Source organism: Macaca thibetana, chromosome 5, assembly GCF_024542745.1.
Source record: "Macaca thibetana thibetana isolate TM-01 chromosome 5, ASM2454274v1, whole genome shotgun sequence".
NCBI classification, from domain to species: domain Eukaryota; kingdom Metazoa; phylum Chordata; class Mammalia; order Primates; family Cercopithecidae; genus Macaca; species Macaca thibetana.
In genome coordinates, this window is record NC_065582.1 from 23,035,550 (window position 1) to 23,051,154 (window position 15,605).

Below are 15,605 nucleotides of genomic sequence, written 5' to 3' on the forward strand. Positions count from 1 at the left end.
AACCAGATATGTACTATAGTATATAACCTGACTTTTCTTAAGACTATTTATTATAGTGTACATGGTATCATTATTATATTTGAAATATTGTTTATTCCCTTGTAAAAAGTCTCCATGGCTGCTAGCTCCAGTCCTTAGCACCTCTAGATAAAGAAGGAAGTGTGGAGAATAGATACATCTTTAAGTCAAAAGATATTTTAGAGCATTAGAGTACTGTCTTCAACAGTTATCATATAATTTATTACTATTGAACTCTCCTAATAATTATTATTGGATGCCCTTCTTACTGTGGATAAGTAATTTTTCCCCTTTTTCCTTAAAAATGTGAAGAATGGATATTCAAATAGTAAAAATGTATTGAGTATGAAATTTCTTTAATATAAACTTATGTATTTCGTTGAGCATGATATACTTGTTATTCCATATTACAATACCATATAAATATTTTATTACAGATATAACTTCCAAACCTCAGTTGTGCCACTTGTATTGGTCTTAACTCATTAAGTAATATTTAAGATGAAAAAACAAAATGAAACTAAATGTTATCGCATTGCCTTTAAGAGAGACTAGTTAATTTTATTATTCAAAAATAAATTAGTTGAAAATTTGAAAATTAATGGTAAATTAGTGTTCAATCATTAGATCATATGAAGAATGACACCAGTTGGTAGAAGAGAGATGCCACACTGCCTTCCAGGAGCCCTGTTCTTTTTTTTCCATAAGTTATTGGGGCACAGGTAGTATTTGGCTGCATGAGTAAGTTATTTAGTGGTGGTTTGTAAGATCCTGGTGCACCCATCACCCAAGCAGTATACACTGCACCATGTATGTTGCCCAGGAGCCCTGTTCTTTAAGCCTCAACCTTGCTGACTCGCCCTAGTCTAAGTTTGACCACTGTGGGTCCTTCTGTAGTCCTCAGCCCTCATCTCCTCCAATCCACCGTTTTCAACATGGCACAAATAAAGACTTTCAGTACCAACTTGAATATACTAATTAGCTCCCAGATAATCCAAAAGCTAATTGTGGTTTTATTTTAACTGAAATTCTTTGATGTTTGTGCCTTCCTCATTACCACTCCTGATAGAGTATATTTTCACAATTAAATTGAAGACACAATTGACCACATTTATCTTTGAAAATCGCTTCAGGTGAGAAACAAGTCCTACCAGGTTCACTATCCATGAGCCAATGTTTTCACCGAAGGCTATTAAGCACAACATTTGAAATGTGGTCATAGTAAGTGTATATCTCTAATGTATCACAGCCTTTCAATGAGATTTTACTTCAATGAGGTTTCCTGTATTTAGACTGATTTTTGAATGAAAAGGTATTTTTGATGTAGTATTAATTTATGATAATCAACCACAAGCTGCAAAAGGAACTCTATGTGCATTAAAGATGGAAGGTAATACATCTGAAAAGAGGATCTCTTGTGAATAAGCAATAATTATTTTTCACATTACTCAAATTTTCTGTATAGTGTGTATATTAATATATCAAGAAGCAAACTTTTAAAAGTCATATCATCAAGGGATAAGGATCATTTGTGTTCAATTGTGCGTAGAAAGAGAGGCAAGAAGAATTTAAACTAATGCTCTGACAAATTGTCAGGGCAACGCAAGTATAGGATTTTGCTACCTGCTATGGAAAAACAGAGTCAATTTTGAGTGTCATTTCTACACAGTGCCAAAGGCTGAGAGACAGGGGAAATATGAGACTGAGTTTAGTATCATTTCTAATCTTTCAACTGTCATTTACATTAGAAGCATGCCTTAGGTAGACTGTACAGTGCAGGAAATTCTATTTAATATCATCTCTGTTCTAGAAAATGTGAGGAATAAACTACCAGCAATGAGATATTTCTTAAATCTTTCTGACTTCATATATTTGAGGTCAAATTGGCACCATAATATGTTTTCCTATGTTACGATCAGAATCTTTAATTCTACCTGAAATGCATTAAAACTAATAAATGTAGGTTTTCTTCATAAAGTATGAATAAAGTTTTCCTCTATTTCTCTAATGTACTTATTAACAAATGTGCATAAATTGGTCCAAATACATACATTCAAGTATTTTAAATAAATAAAAACACATACATTCCATGATTTAAACCCTAGATTCTGACTTTACATAAATAGATAAGCATACACCCTTCAATAGTAACGTAACTATACACTTTTCTCCTTTTCTAACTCATACATTTAGTATTACAAAGGCCAGTGCTTTGGGGTCCTTTAATGGATTCCCTCCTTTTCTTCCATCTTTTTTTGTTAATTTGTTTTTCAATTGCAAATAAAAAGTATTATTTGTAAAGTAGATCAAATTCATTCAAATAATATTGATATTTCAGCTGATTTTTAGAGGCCTCTAATATTTTTATGGCTAGGAATATATGAGATTCATAATTGTGAGCATAGTCTATGAATAGACCATCTTCCACAGATTTTATGTGTGTGTGTGTATGTGTGTATAACGCAATCCTAAGAATTAGAAAGGACGTGCAAGACAGAAGTTCACTGAAAAATAACATCGAAAAATATTGTAGAAAGCATTTATTTTTCAGTAGGATTTTTCTACCCTAGACAAATCTTAAGTTGTCTACACAGCAGTGGTACATAAGCACGGTAAACTTTAGACGTATGACATATCTAAAGTGCTCCATTTGGTTATTAATTTCACTGGTTAGAATCAAAAGATCATTTTAATTGACATTTTCTGTTTGTCTCAAATTTGGGTATTCCAAAGTTCAAACTACTTTTCTTATGATTATGAGTTTTATAGTTCTATATATCTAAACTCTTAAAATTTAATTCATTTCAAGTTATATCAGTTTGAATATTTTAACCCCAACATGCATATAAACACATACTCTTTATGCATCTTGATAGTTTGAATTGTTGAGTTTCAGTGAAGCCTGAATAGAGAAGGAAAATAACCTATTTTAAAAAGTAACAGGTGAAGCTGGGTAAAAGTGAAGGAAGTAGAAAAGGAACATGGAACCCTAAAGGCCTTGGGCACCTTCAAGAAAACCATCCCTTTGTTCTAGGATACAGAATACTTTCAAGGAGGATACAGTGCAAATTGGTCATTGCCAGACATGAAAGCTTTGGAATTAATTTATCTCAGTCAGACATATGAAAATGTTTATGTTCTTGAGCAAAGAGTTAACATTTCCAAAACTGTTTTTCTAAGTTTTACTTGAAAAGAGTTAACGGTTTCTAGTAAATCGTAGAGAAACTTATGTTACTGAGACAATTTTTGCTTGTTTGTTTGAAGTTGGGGTGGGTGGTTATTTTAGAAATAAGGCAACCAAGTCCCAACGAGGATAGTAGATGAAGAAATAACAGGAGAAATTGAATTGGGGTAATATTGTTGAGATGAAATTCACAAGACTTTAATTCCAATTGGATATGACGGACAAGGAAAAAGAATCCCTCTAAGATAATTCTGAATTTAGTAATCTAGGTGATTTATAGAATGCTAACCGAAAGGACTAGCTTATTTTTCTGGGCCCTTGGTTGATAATTCCTACTAATCCTCATCTGCATTTTAAAAAATACAACTAGAGGTTTCTTTTATTGGGAGCTGAGGATCATGTAACTTATCAAATTTCTCTTTTTGCTTTGTTCATATAATCTGTTATCCTATATACTAGACTTTAATCCTAAGTGTGTATGTGCATGTGCATGTGTGTGTGTGTGTGTGTTTAACCAGTTTATGGAATTTCTTTCTGATTTATGCATTGTTATCCTGTGGAGTAGCCTAATTTATTCATTAAGGGTATAAATTTTAGAATTCCAGTCCTTCACTGCTGTGTGGTTCTTAGCTATATAATTAAGTTTACGAGTCTCGTTTCTTCATCTGTAAAATATAAAATATATGAATCATTGGGATTTATGGATATATTTCCTCAAATTTAACCATCTTTGCATTTATATTTCATTTCAACAGATTATACCTGTAAAATGCTGTTGAATCCTAGTAAATTACATGACTTTTTCATATATTAAATGCCATTTGTAATTTTATTTGTAGTGCTTTTAACATCATATTGGGTGACAAAAATTGAAGAGATTTAATTTTTTCTATAGTTAATAGTATGTATTTGCATATTTTGCAAAATATCTCTACATTGAGAGCTTGAAACAACTCATCAGTAAAAAATTCTTTAGCCTGAAAGTTATTATTGGTCATTTTCTTTGACAAGTCTTTCACATTCTTCTATAGCTACTGGCCATTGCAACATATATTTACAGATACAGAGAGAGGGATATATAGAGATATATGTAGTAGTTATATACTGCTTCTTGATACAATTATTAGGCTTAAATGGACATTGTATTATTTTGTAATTAAAAATAGTTTTTCTGCACTCCAGCCTGGGCTACAGAGCGAGACTCCATCTCAAAAAAAATAAATAAATAAAAATAAAAATAAAAATAGTTTTTCTAGGTGATCAAAGTCATCAGGAAAGATAACAGTGAACTACCATCTGGACACATTTGTTAATGACTGTACTTTCATTCTTTTATGTTTTGGCAGTTATAATTTTGTGACATTATTTAAATTTTCTTAAATTCTTTATCACTTGATTTTTGACAATTTCTATCAGAATGTGTGTATTAAAATGCAAATTAAGCACTGTTAAAAGAAAGCAGTTTGTAATGATTCATATGCTGTTGTCATTAGTTACAAAAAGACATTTTTTTCAAACCTTGGCCCTTGAGGTGAGCCATGCATTTCTAAGTACAATGGGTCCAGCAGTAAAGTACAAAAATCTTGTGCTTGCTTTTATTCTTTCTTGGGACCCACACCAGACACACGTTTGAGAAGGATTTGTAATGAGTCCTCCTCATATCAGAGATCATTGGTATCCATGAAATTTTGGCGTGGGGTCAGAGAGCATTCAACAACCACAACAAACAAAAAGATGCTGTTTATTTAACAAAAGATACTTCATCTGAGACTGATTGTATTACTTGTAGATGGATGTGGGGACAATGAGTATCGGTTTGTAAACTTTAGTTTTCTTTCCATATTAAACTATAAAGCCTGTAGATTTTATTTACAATATGAGAAGGTATGGGACTGAGTTATTCTATAATCTGACACAGTCATTTTTTCCATTATTCATTTCAGTACTCTGAATGCTATGGAACCCTATCAAGAAACAAAATTTATTTCATTATTGTGCTATGATTATAAATTAACTGATTTAAGGAAAAAGTATTATTGATTAAGAATTAATGTATGCCTTTTTCCAAGTGGTGAATAATTTAGTTTTAACATTTAATTTTGTATGATGGAATTTTTTTATATCCTCTGAATTATGGAATTAATTTTCAATGAGAAACAGATGAACATCAGTGTATTAATATACTCTTGCAACATGCATGCTTCTCCATAGCTAATATAGTATATTCATAAATGATAAGTTCTTCTGTAATTTTGTTTAATTGGATCCATGGATAAATAAAATTAAGTGAGTTTATTGGCAAGTGTTGCATAATGATTTATAATAAAAATAAAGTTTTACTTATTTGGATTTTTTGAAATATGTTCTTGGATTAAATTAATGTGTCTGAAAACAGAACAAACCTGAAAGGGGACAGTTTTCAATGTCCTCTCTGAAGACTATTTTCGTGTGAAATAATAAATTTCATATTTTACACAAATATTTTACATTATCTATGAAACTAATGTTGGACTAAATTTTAACTTCCTTACTAATTTTACTTAGAAATTTTGAATTTTGAGTTTATGTGGTTGTATGTTATCAGATATAAAAGTGAGAAATAGCTCTGTATTAATTCTTGTAGCACTAAAGGACATTTATACTTATTCTTTGTTTAACTCCTTTCCAATACATAATATGGCATGTTCTTTTAAGATAACTATTTACAAAATGCAATATAAGCACTCACTTAAAAGCAGTGGTCATAGTCCAAATATTTAACAAGTTTGAACTGGGTCCCGACAAATCAGAATTGATGAAAGCCCCATCAGCACCACGATACAGTGTGGTTTGGCCAGAAGATGAAATCAGAAACTGAGCATTTCTTGGTTTAAAATGGATATGTTGAGATATATTAAGATGTTGATATTGGTGAACTCTTTTCCTGAGATCTATATGTTAAGATGAGTACATTTCTTGAAAAAGCACATTAAGTTACCCTGGAGGGAGTGATACTGTTTTTCAGACTATCTCTACACTTTAACTTATATCATGCTGATCTTACCTTAAGTGTGCTTTACACATTTTAATTCTAACATAGAAACCACATGCCATTCAAGCTTATTATAAGGAAGGAAATAAATAACAATTATATGCCAACATATAATAGTGCAAAATCAAATATTACTTCCACAATGCACATGGCTGTCATCCCCCTTTCCACCGAGTATGTGTCTTAAAAAGTATGATCTACCACATATTCAACAGCATTTACTTGTACCAATATTATATATAATGTACAATAGTAAGGAGATGTTTGCTATTACAATTCTAATATAGAATGTATTAGCTTTCCAAATATATAAATGAGGTCAATTGCTTTGTAGTTAGAAGATCTTCTGTGAAATCCGTATGTACATAGAAGAATAATGAAATACATTTGAAGTTTAGCATCACACATTCTGAACAGTCTCTTGAAATGATATTTGAGCTTATAGTTTCTTTATGTAACTTATCAGCTTAAAAAATCTAGGAGGATTTCAGGATCTCATGATAATTTTAAGCCTCAAAATAAGAAAGGAAAGCAAAATGAATGCAGTATTTACAGAGCCTCATAAAGAAATTGTTTTGATATTTCAGAAATAGGAAAAAATTCTCAAAGACTGTCAATTTTAGATACAGGACAAATATTATCTATGTTTTGTGGAACGAAAAGAAATAATGAAGCCATATTGAATTAAAAGTAATAAAAAAAAATGAATTCTTTTTCTGTAAAATATATTTGATACAAGTAAGTTAGTTGAAGTAAAGACACTGTATATACAATTCTATACTTTTTTATTTTGTAATTATACTTTGAAATTCCTTGGTTAATTACTATTTATCAATTTACTACATTAATTTATCTTAGTAGTAAATAGTTTCTGTTATGGATATATCATTTTCTGTTATTTGCAAATAACAAACTTTAGATATTTTGCAAGTGACTAAATAAGAAAAGGAAAAAAATGCAACTATGTGACTGATGTTTCTATTTACATGTTAATGTAAACTATGCCTGTGAATTTTTTAAATTTCAAAAACATTACAAAAGTAAAATTGTATTACATTTTATTCTATATAACAACTAAGTTAAAAGTATATCTTGAAAGTTGGTATGGTTTTCTGAGTTTTTATTACAACACATCTTTTCAGTATTAGATTAGTTTATTTGGAAATTATATTACAAAGTCTATAAATAAATATGGAATAATATAACAAAGAAATAATATATTTAGCAAATTATTGAACATACCAGTCCACAAAGATTTTCAGTGAATTCAACATTCATGAGAAATGTTATATATGGATTTTTAAATACTTAATGAGGGATAGATAAAGGTGAAACATGGTGGTTCAAGAATGGAGGAGCATGAGCAGTTAGGAAGTTGGTAAGAATTGAAGCTTGAAATGATTGTGATTAAAATATCAGAGATAGGAAGCAGATGATAGATTTAAGAAATGTTTAGGAAGTTAAATGGTTATGCCTTGTCAATTGACTTTAGGAAAGGAGAGGAGAATTAATGATAACTCCTGAGAAGATTGTGGTGATAAAACCCAGATGGAAAAATTGTTAGAGAATTCAAATGACATGGGAAAGTTGTTAATTTCAATATGGGACATAGTGTTTTTAAGGTGTCAATGGCCAAACCAAGTGTAGACACATTTGCCTTTACCCATTTAAGAGAAGTAGTCTGGGTTCTTCTAAAGTAAATGCTGGAGAATTTACAGGTAATACATCAAATCATGAGAATGAACAAAATCCACTGAGGAACAGAAAGTGAGAAAAGCAGTGTCTGAGTTCCGGAAAAGACTAGCATGCATGGGTCAGAAAAGGAGGAAGAATCTGTGGAGGACTTAAGGAGAAACAGGAGAGAACAGTGTACCAGAAGCTGAGGAATGATTCTGACTTGAAAGAGATAAAGAGCTTGACTCTTGACTACAGAAGGAATGTTCAGTAATATGACCACTGAGAAATGACCACAGATTTCAGCAATTAGAGTATCAGTAGTAACTATAGAAAAAGCAACTTCAGTCTAGCGGGAGTTCAGTAAAATAAAGTGAACAAATTACTTGACATATATAGTAGGTATCTGTATCAGTCTGTTCTTTCACTCCTATAAATAAATACCTGAGATTGGTAATTTATAAAGAAAAGAAGTTTAATTGGCTCACAGTTCTGCAGACTGTACAGGAAGCATCAGGGCTTCTACTGCTCAGGAAGCCTCAGGAAATTTCCAATCATGGTAGAAGACAAAAGGGAAGCAGGCATGTCTTACGTGGCCAGAACAGGAGGCAGAGAGAGAAGAGGGAGATGGTACACACTTTTAAACAACCAGATCTTATGAGAACTCAGGACAGTACCCAGGGGAAACTGCCCCCATGATCCAGTCACCTCCCACCAGGTCTCACCTCCAACACTGGAGCTTACAATTCAACATGAGATATGAGCTGGGACACAGATCCAAACCATATCAGTATCCAATAAATGTTTCTTCTCCTGCTGCTGTCCCATCCCCCATTCCCGACATATAATTTGTTTCAGTGGAGTTCAGAGAACACAGTACAAATGTAAAATATGAGAGAAAGTGGTGAAAATAACATTTATCTGGCATTTACTATATGCAAGGTAATTTGCCTTTGTCATTTCATTTAGTTCTCAAAATATGTATTTTCTTTTAAATCTTACACTTTTTTTTTAGACTCAAAGTCTTACTATGTTTCCCAGGTTGGTCTCAAAGTTCTGGTCTCAAGTGATCCTCCCACCTCAGCCTCCTGAGTAACTAGAACTATAAGTGCACGCCACCATACCTGGCTAATTTTTTTTTTTTAATTTTTGTTTTTGTAGAGACAGAGTCTCACTACGTTGCTCAGGCTGGTTTCTAAGTCCTGGCCTCAAGCAATCCTCTTACCTCAGGCCCCCAAGCGTTGAGATTACAGGCATGAGCCATCATGATCGTGCCTGGCTGTAACTCTTATTAGTAAACCGCTGGGAACATGAGGAAACTGAAGTTCCAAAGTGAAGAGACGTTTCTTTAACTTAAAATAGTTACCAGATAGTCTTTCTGCCTTCACTATCTACGCTGTGCATATTTATGTGTTTTTAATTAAGAGACTGATTTTAACCCAGGTTTGTCACTTTTGTAAACTTTGGTTAAATCTCTTAAATTTGTTGAACATAAATTTATAGCCACTTTAAAGTAAAAGGGCTAAACTAATATCATTTTGCCCTTATTAGTATATGCTGGACACTCCTTTAGCTGCATGTATTATTTAAATGTCTTGTTTCATCTAGTCCTCACAAAGCCCTAGGATGTGGATGCTATTTGTATCCTTTCTTCACGTTACACATGATTAACCTGAGCCACAGAGAAGTTACGTAACCAGTCTAAAGTCACACAACTGATAAGCACCAAAGCAAGGATTTGAAGAGATGATTGCTGCTTCCTAATTACAGTGTCTTACTAGCCCTTTGGAGTCTCTCTTTCTGTTATGGTCATAGGTTATGTGCTCCTTCAATAACAGTATATAATTTTGGCGATATGTGTGAAATAACTTAAGAGTATTTGTATTATTTTACCAAGCAGAGATACATAAAGAATTGACATTGTATTTTTAAAATGAACTTACTACAAGCCACGAGTTAAATATACATTTTAAAGAAGCAATTTTAAATCATTTGGGGTTGCTTGTTGCAAGTCTAAAAATTTATTGGCCTATGTGCCTATGATTTTGGACAACTTCTTATAAGTGTACATATTTGGGAGCCAAATTTTCATGAAATATTACATAATAAATATTCTGAGATGCCAACAAGTAAACATGCATCATTTATTTTTCTCTCCCTGGAAGTTTTGTTTATATCTTTTTTTAAATTATTTTTTGAGATGTCACCCAGACTGGATTGCAGTGGTGTGATCTCGGCCCACTGCAACCTTCGCCCCCCGGGTTCAAGCAATTCTCCTGCCTCAGCCTCCTGAGTAGCTGGGATTCCAGGCATACATCATGTTGCCCGGGTAATTTTTGTGTTTTTTTTTAGTAGAGACGGGGTTTCACCATATTGGCAATGCTGGTCTCGACTCCTGACCTCAGGTGATCCACCTGCCTCAGTCTCCCAAAGTGCTGAGATTACAGGCGTGAGCCACTGCACCCAGCCATTTTGTTTACATCTTTCCTGGTAGCATTTTTCATATTTCCAAAGTGATGCAGGATGATAGTTATGGTAGCAATAGATGATTTACTTAATATATTACTAATTAATCTTTTCTGTGCATTTCTTTGTATATTTATACCAAATTTCTACTTATTGGCAAAATTATTACTGTTTCTTCTACCTATTTTTACATCATTAGTAGCATCAGTTAAATGTAAAATCACTTGTAATGAAGTTATTACTGCAAACAAAAAAATCAGTCCAAGAATTTTAATTTATTTTCCCCAAATCATCTCTAGGAGTAAAAGTATGGTTTATTGCTGAACAAAAATGACCTGTTAATGAGAACTTTTACATTATAATGTACTCTGAAATGGATTGTGGAACCATTTTACCTCCTGTTCACTGCCCTTTTGAGATTTTCATTCTTTTTTTTTTTTTTCTATCCCTACCAAAGATCTGGTATTTAATAGCACCTGCTTTAAATCCTGTTACATTTGCCTAAGAATACATTCATATTTATTAGTATTTAGCTTATGTTTTCTGAACGTGAGAGCTTTAATTGCTTTTATTTATTTATTTTTTTTCTGTAATGGAACACTTTGCTTAAAATTTGGCAGTTTCAACACCATAAAAGAAATATCTCAACTCTAATGTCAGAATTTACCCAAAGCAACAGTAATCAAGGAATGTTCAATGATACCAGAGAAAATAGCTGCAGAGAAATCTACTTTTTGAATCGAAATCTACTTTTTGAATCACAATCTACAATAAGTCTAATATGGCTCTGAGAGGTTCAGAATTTCGGTTTCTGTAAGAGAATTTTTGGGCACAAAATAATTTGTGTACATGGTAAAATGCTAACTAGCACAAATCAAAATATAATGAGATCAATTGTTCTTGCACAAACCCTTAAAATCCTGTTTTATTGATTAGCGGTAACCACTTTAACCACTAGGGTATTTCATTCTTTTGGTTGTTTCTATTGTAACTTTAATGTGTGTATCCCTTCACTGATAATGCATCAATTAGAGACAATAGTTACTATTTTGAAAAATAAGTATTTATCTTATTTCTCTACCTCAAACTTCCCATAGTGATAGTGAATTATTACTACAGTTATCTCACTGGTAATTTTTAACCTTTCGATAAGTGTATATTTTGTATATTTCTTGTTCCATCAAGTTCAGAAAACTGTCACCAGCACCCTTAATTTTACAACAACTTCTGCTCATTCATCCCGACTTCCTTCACCTACATATATTTTATGTTTTTTTACTCTTAAATATTATTACTTAACTAAAACAAGTTTTTCGTGATTAGTCTGGAGTTTGACACTAAATGTTAAAAATCAGCAAATACTATTAATATTGTTTGTAAATAATTTTTACTATAATACAGTATATTATGCTACATATACATGTTCATCACCACTATAAAATGCTGTATGTCCTTGTGCCAATTAAACTAGAATGCCAAGACTGGATGGATCATCTATTCAATATTTTCATTTGCTTAAAATCATGCCAAATTTTAGTTAACATGATCTTTGATATGTTTCTGCTTTTACTTTTATGTGTATTTATTTTATGCTAATTGTTTTCCCCAGCCCATAAGTTTTTGTTTCTTCAGTTTCTTAACTCTCTTCCATGGAGCTTCTAAATAGCTTTCTTTTTCGTCAAGAGGAAAGAACAAAATTCCATTGCCATATTTTCAAAATTCTTTAGTCTGAAATTGTAAGAATATACCAGTCACATTCCCAGCATGTAGGAAATCAATTCTCCACAGCGTGCTCAGAAGTCTTGAACTGTCTTTCCAAGCAAGCATCCGGAAGAATGTTTCCCTTCAAGTTAGTGAATGGACTTACTGAATTAGACTATAACAAAGACCCTCACTTCTCTGAGATTTGTTTACTTCCCACGGTAGTAAAGGTAATGCCTTCTTCCAAGGCAACAGCGAGTAAGTTTGCTCCTAATCCCATATAGGTTGTGCTTTTCCTGAGCCCCGTGCTCCTCAGATGTGCCACAGATCTGTGTGCTCCGCCTTCCACTGGGCTGACTCCTGTTGCCTCTGTGGGATTTAAGGGGCAATGGGAACTCATGTGAACAAGAAGAAGCTTTTGCTACCTGCTGTGCCATGAGTAGTAAACTGTCTAAATTCTTTCAGAGTTGTTTCAATTACTGACCAAATTTCTGAAAATGTGGCAACATCACAGCTTTCTGCTGCTTAGAAACCACTTGCTCTTCACTTGGCACTTTGTCTGTTCTAGACCTTTCTACACTCTCTTCCAATCCAGACCTGTTCGGTCCTAAACCTGCAGCAAATTCTCATCTGTAATACTTGTAATTTGCACTCCTACTCTATGTCCATAATTATTCTAATTTAATATTTTCCATTTTCTTATATTGTCTTGTTTGGTTTTCTTGACTACAGCTATATGCCTTAATATTTTCTTTTTTTATTATTAAGGTATTAATAATAATAATATTAAGGTATTATTAATAATAATATTATAATTAAGGTATTAATAATAATATTGTTAAGGTATTAATTTGTTATTATTATTTAAGTTCTAGGGTATATGTGCATAACGTGCAGGTTTGTTACATATGTATACTTGTGCCATGTTGCTGTGCTGCACCCATCAACTCGTCCTTTACATCAGGTATAACTCCCAATGCAATCCCTCCCCCCCCCCCTTCCCCATAATAGGCCCTGGTGTGTGATGTTCCCCTTCCCGAGTCCAAGTGATCTCATTGTTCAGCTCCCACCTATGAGTGAGAACATGCGATGTTTGGTTTTCTGTTCTTGCGATAGTTTGCTGAGAATGATGGTTTCCAGCTGCATCCATGTCCCTACAAAGGACACAAACTCATCCTTTTTTATGGCTGCATAGTATTCCATGGTGTATATGTGCCACATTTTCTTAATCCAGTCTGTCACTGATGGACATTTGAGTTGATTCCAAGTCTTTGCTATTGTGAATAGTGCCACAATGAACAGGCGTGTGCATGTGTCTTTATAGCAGCGTGATTTATAATCCTTTGGGCATATATCCAGTAATGGGACGGCCGGGTCATATGGTACTTCTAGTTCTAGATCCTTGAGGAATCGCCATATTGTTTTCCATAATAGTTGAACTAGTTTACAATCCCACCAACAGTGTAAAAATGTTCCTATTTCTCCACTTCCTCTCTAGCACCTGTTGTTTCCTGACTTTTTAATGATCACCATTCTAACTGGTGTGAGATGGTATCTCATTGTGGTTTTGATTTGCATTTCTCTGATGGCCAGTGATGATGAGCATTTTTTCATGTGTCTGTTGGCTGTATGCATGTCTTCTTTTGAGAAATGTCTGTTCATATCCTTTGCCTACTTTTTGATGGGGTTGTTTGTTTATTTCTTTAAATTCGTTTGAGTTCTTTGTAGGTTCTGGATATTAGCCCTTTGTCAGATGAGTAGATTGCAAAAATTTTCTCCCATTCTGTAGGTTGCCTGTTCACTCTGATGGTAGTTTCTTTTGCTATGCAGAAGCTCTTTGGTTTAATTAGATCCCATTTGTCAATTTTGGCTTTTGTTGCTGTTGCTTTTGGTGTTTTAGACATGAAGTCCTTGCCCATGCCTATGTCCTAAATGGTATTACCTAGGTTTTCTTCTAGGGTTTTTATGGTATTAGGTCTAACATTTAAGTCTCTAATCCATCTTGAATTAATTTTCTTATAGGGAGTAAGGAAAGGATCCAGTTTCAGCTTTCTACTTATGGCTAGCCAATTTTCCCAGCACCATTTATTAACTAGGGAATCCTCTCCCCATTTCTTGTTTTTCTCAGGTTTTTCAAACATCAGATGGCTGTAGATGTGTGGTATTATTTCTGAGGACTCTGTTCTGTTCCATTGTTCCATATCTCTGTTTTGGTACCAGTACCATGCTGTTTTGGTTACTGTAGGCTTGTAGTATAGTTTGGAGTCAGGTAGCATGATGCCTCCAGCTTTGTTCTTTTGACTTAGCATTGTCTTGGCAATACGGGCTCTCTTTTGGTTCCATATGAACTTTAAAGCAGTTTTTTTTTTTCCCAATTCTGTGAAGAAACTCATTGGTAGCTTGTTGGGGATGGCATTGAATCTATAAATTACCTTGGGCAGTATGGCCATTTTCACAATATTGATTCTTCCTATCCATGAGCATGGTATGTTAATATTTTCTTAAAGAGTGTGTGGGTATGGTAAACTTTTTAGGAGCTTCGATATCAGAAAAGTCTTTATTTTGAATATAGAATTGGTAAATAGAATTTAATTCTGGATAAAATAGCATATTCCCTTGATATGTCAAAGCTTCGATCGTTTGTCTTCTAACTTCTAGTGTTGTAGACAGGAATAATATCCTTTACATTATAGAAAGTGCTGTATGAATAACTAAAAGGAATGTCATGATTATTTCACCATTAAAATTAATAATATAGACAAAAATATCATACCTACTAGAAAATCTAAGACTATATAAACTAACTTGGGATTTTTGAACTATTTACTTTTTCTAAAAGTAAATATTTTAACAATACCTAATTTCAGCTTCTTATTTTTAAATATGCAAAAGTGTTGCAGAAAAGTGACACTGATTATAAAAAGTAATAATCAACCTATCATAAATATTTATATGGCATTAGTGATTTACAGATTATAAATATGACAAGTATAACTATATGTCCTTTAAAAAACTTATAGATCACTCACTCTTCTATCAGATAATTTTCTTAAAGATTTTAGCCATATGTAAGCATAGTGGAAATTAAGGTGCACAGTTATTTGTTTAAGACAAAAATGTCTTACAATTTGGGCAGGTTAGAATAGCTTTCTGATATTCTAGTCTATTTATATAAATAGAAGGTATTGATATAATTACTTAACTAGGTCAGGCAAAAGAGTTATTATTAAGGTTCTACTACTTTAGGGATTACTTTTTCCAGTAAGATATTAAATTTGCATCTGCCCTAATTTCTGTCATTTTGCATATATGTCAGGTACCAAATACAATTCCACAATTTACTTTTGAAAAATTTTGATTATTATAAAGTCCTCTTTTTTAAAACCTGAGTATCCAGGAAGTCACTTGATTCCTGCATTTAAACTCACAGATATTGGGGCCACACATGTGTGTGCTTACATGAGTGATACTGCCACTGACCTGAAGTTTGATATTGAGGAGGTTAGTAATTACATGCTAATTCAGTTTCCT

At 32.9% G+C, this 15,605-nt stretch overlaps 1 protein-coding gene across 3 annotated transcripts in view; it reads left to right on the forward strand.

The window, feature by feature from the left end:
- The window catches only part of SPOCK3 (SPARC (osteonectin), cwcv and kazal like domains proteoglycan 3), a 482,197-nt gene that overhangs the window by 344,953 nt on the left and 121,639 nt on the right, over positions 1-15,605 (forward strand). The window lies entirely within an intron of this gene.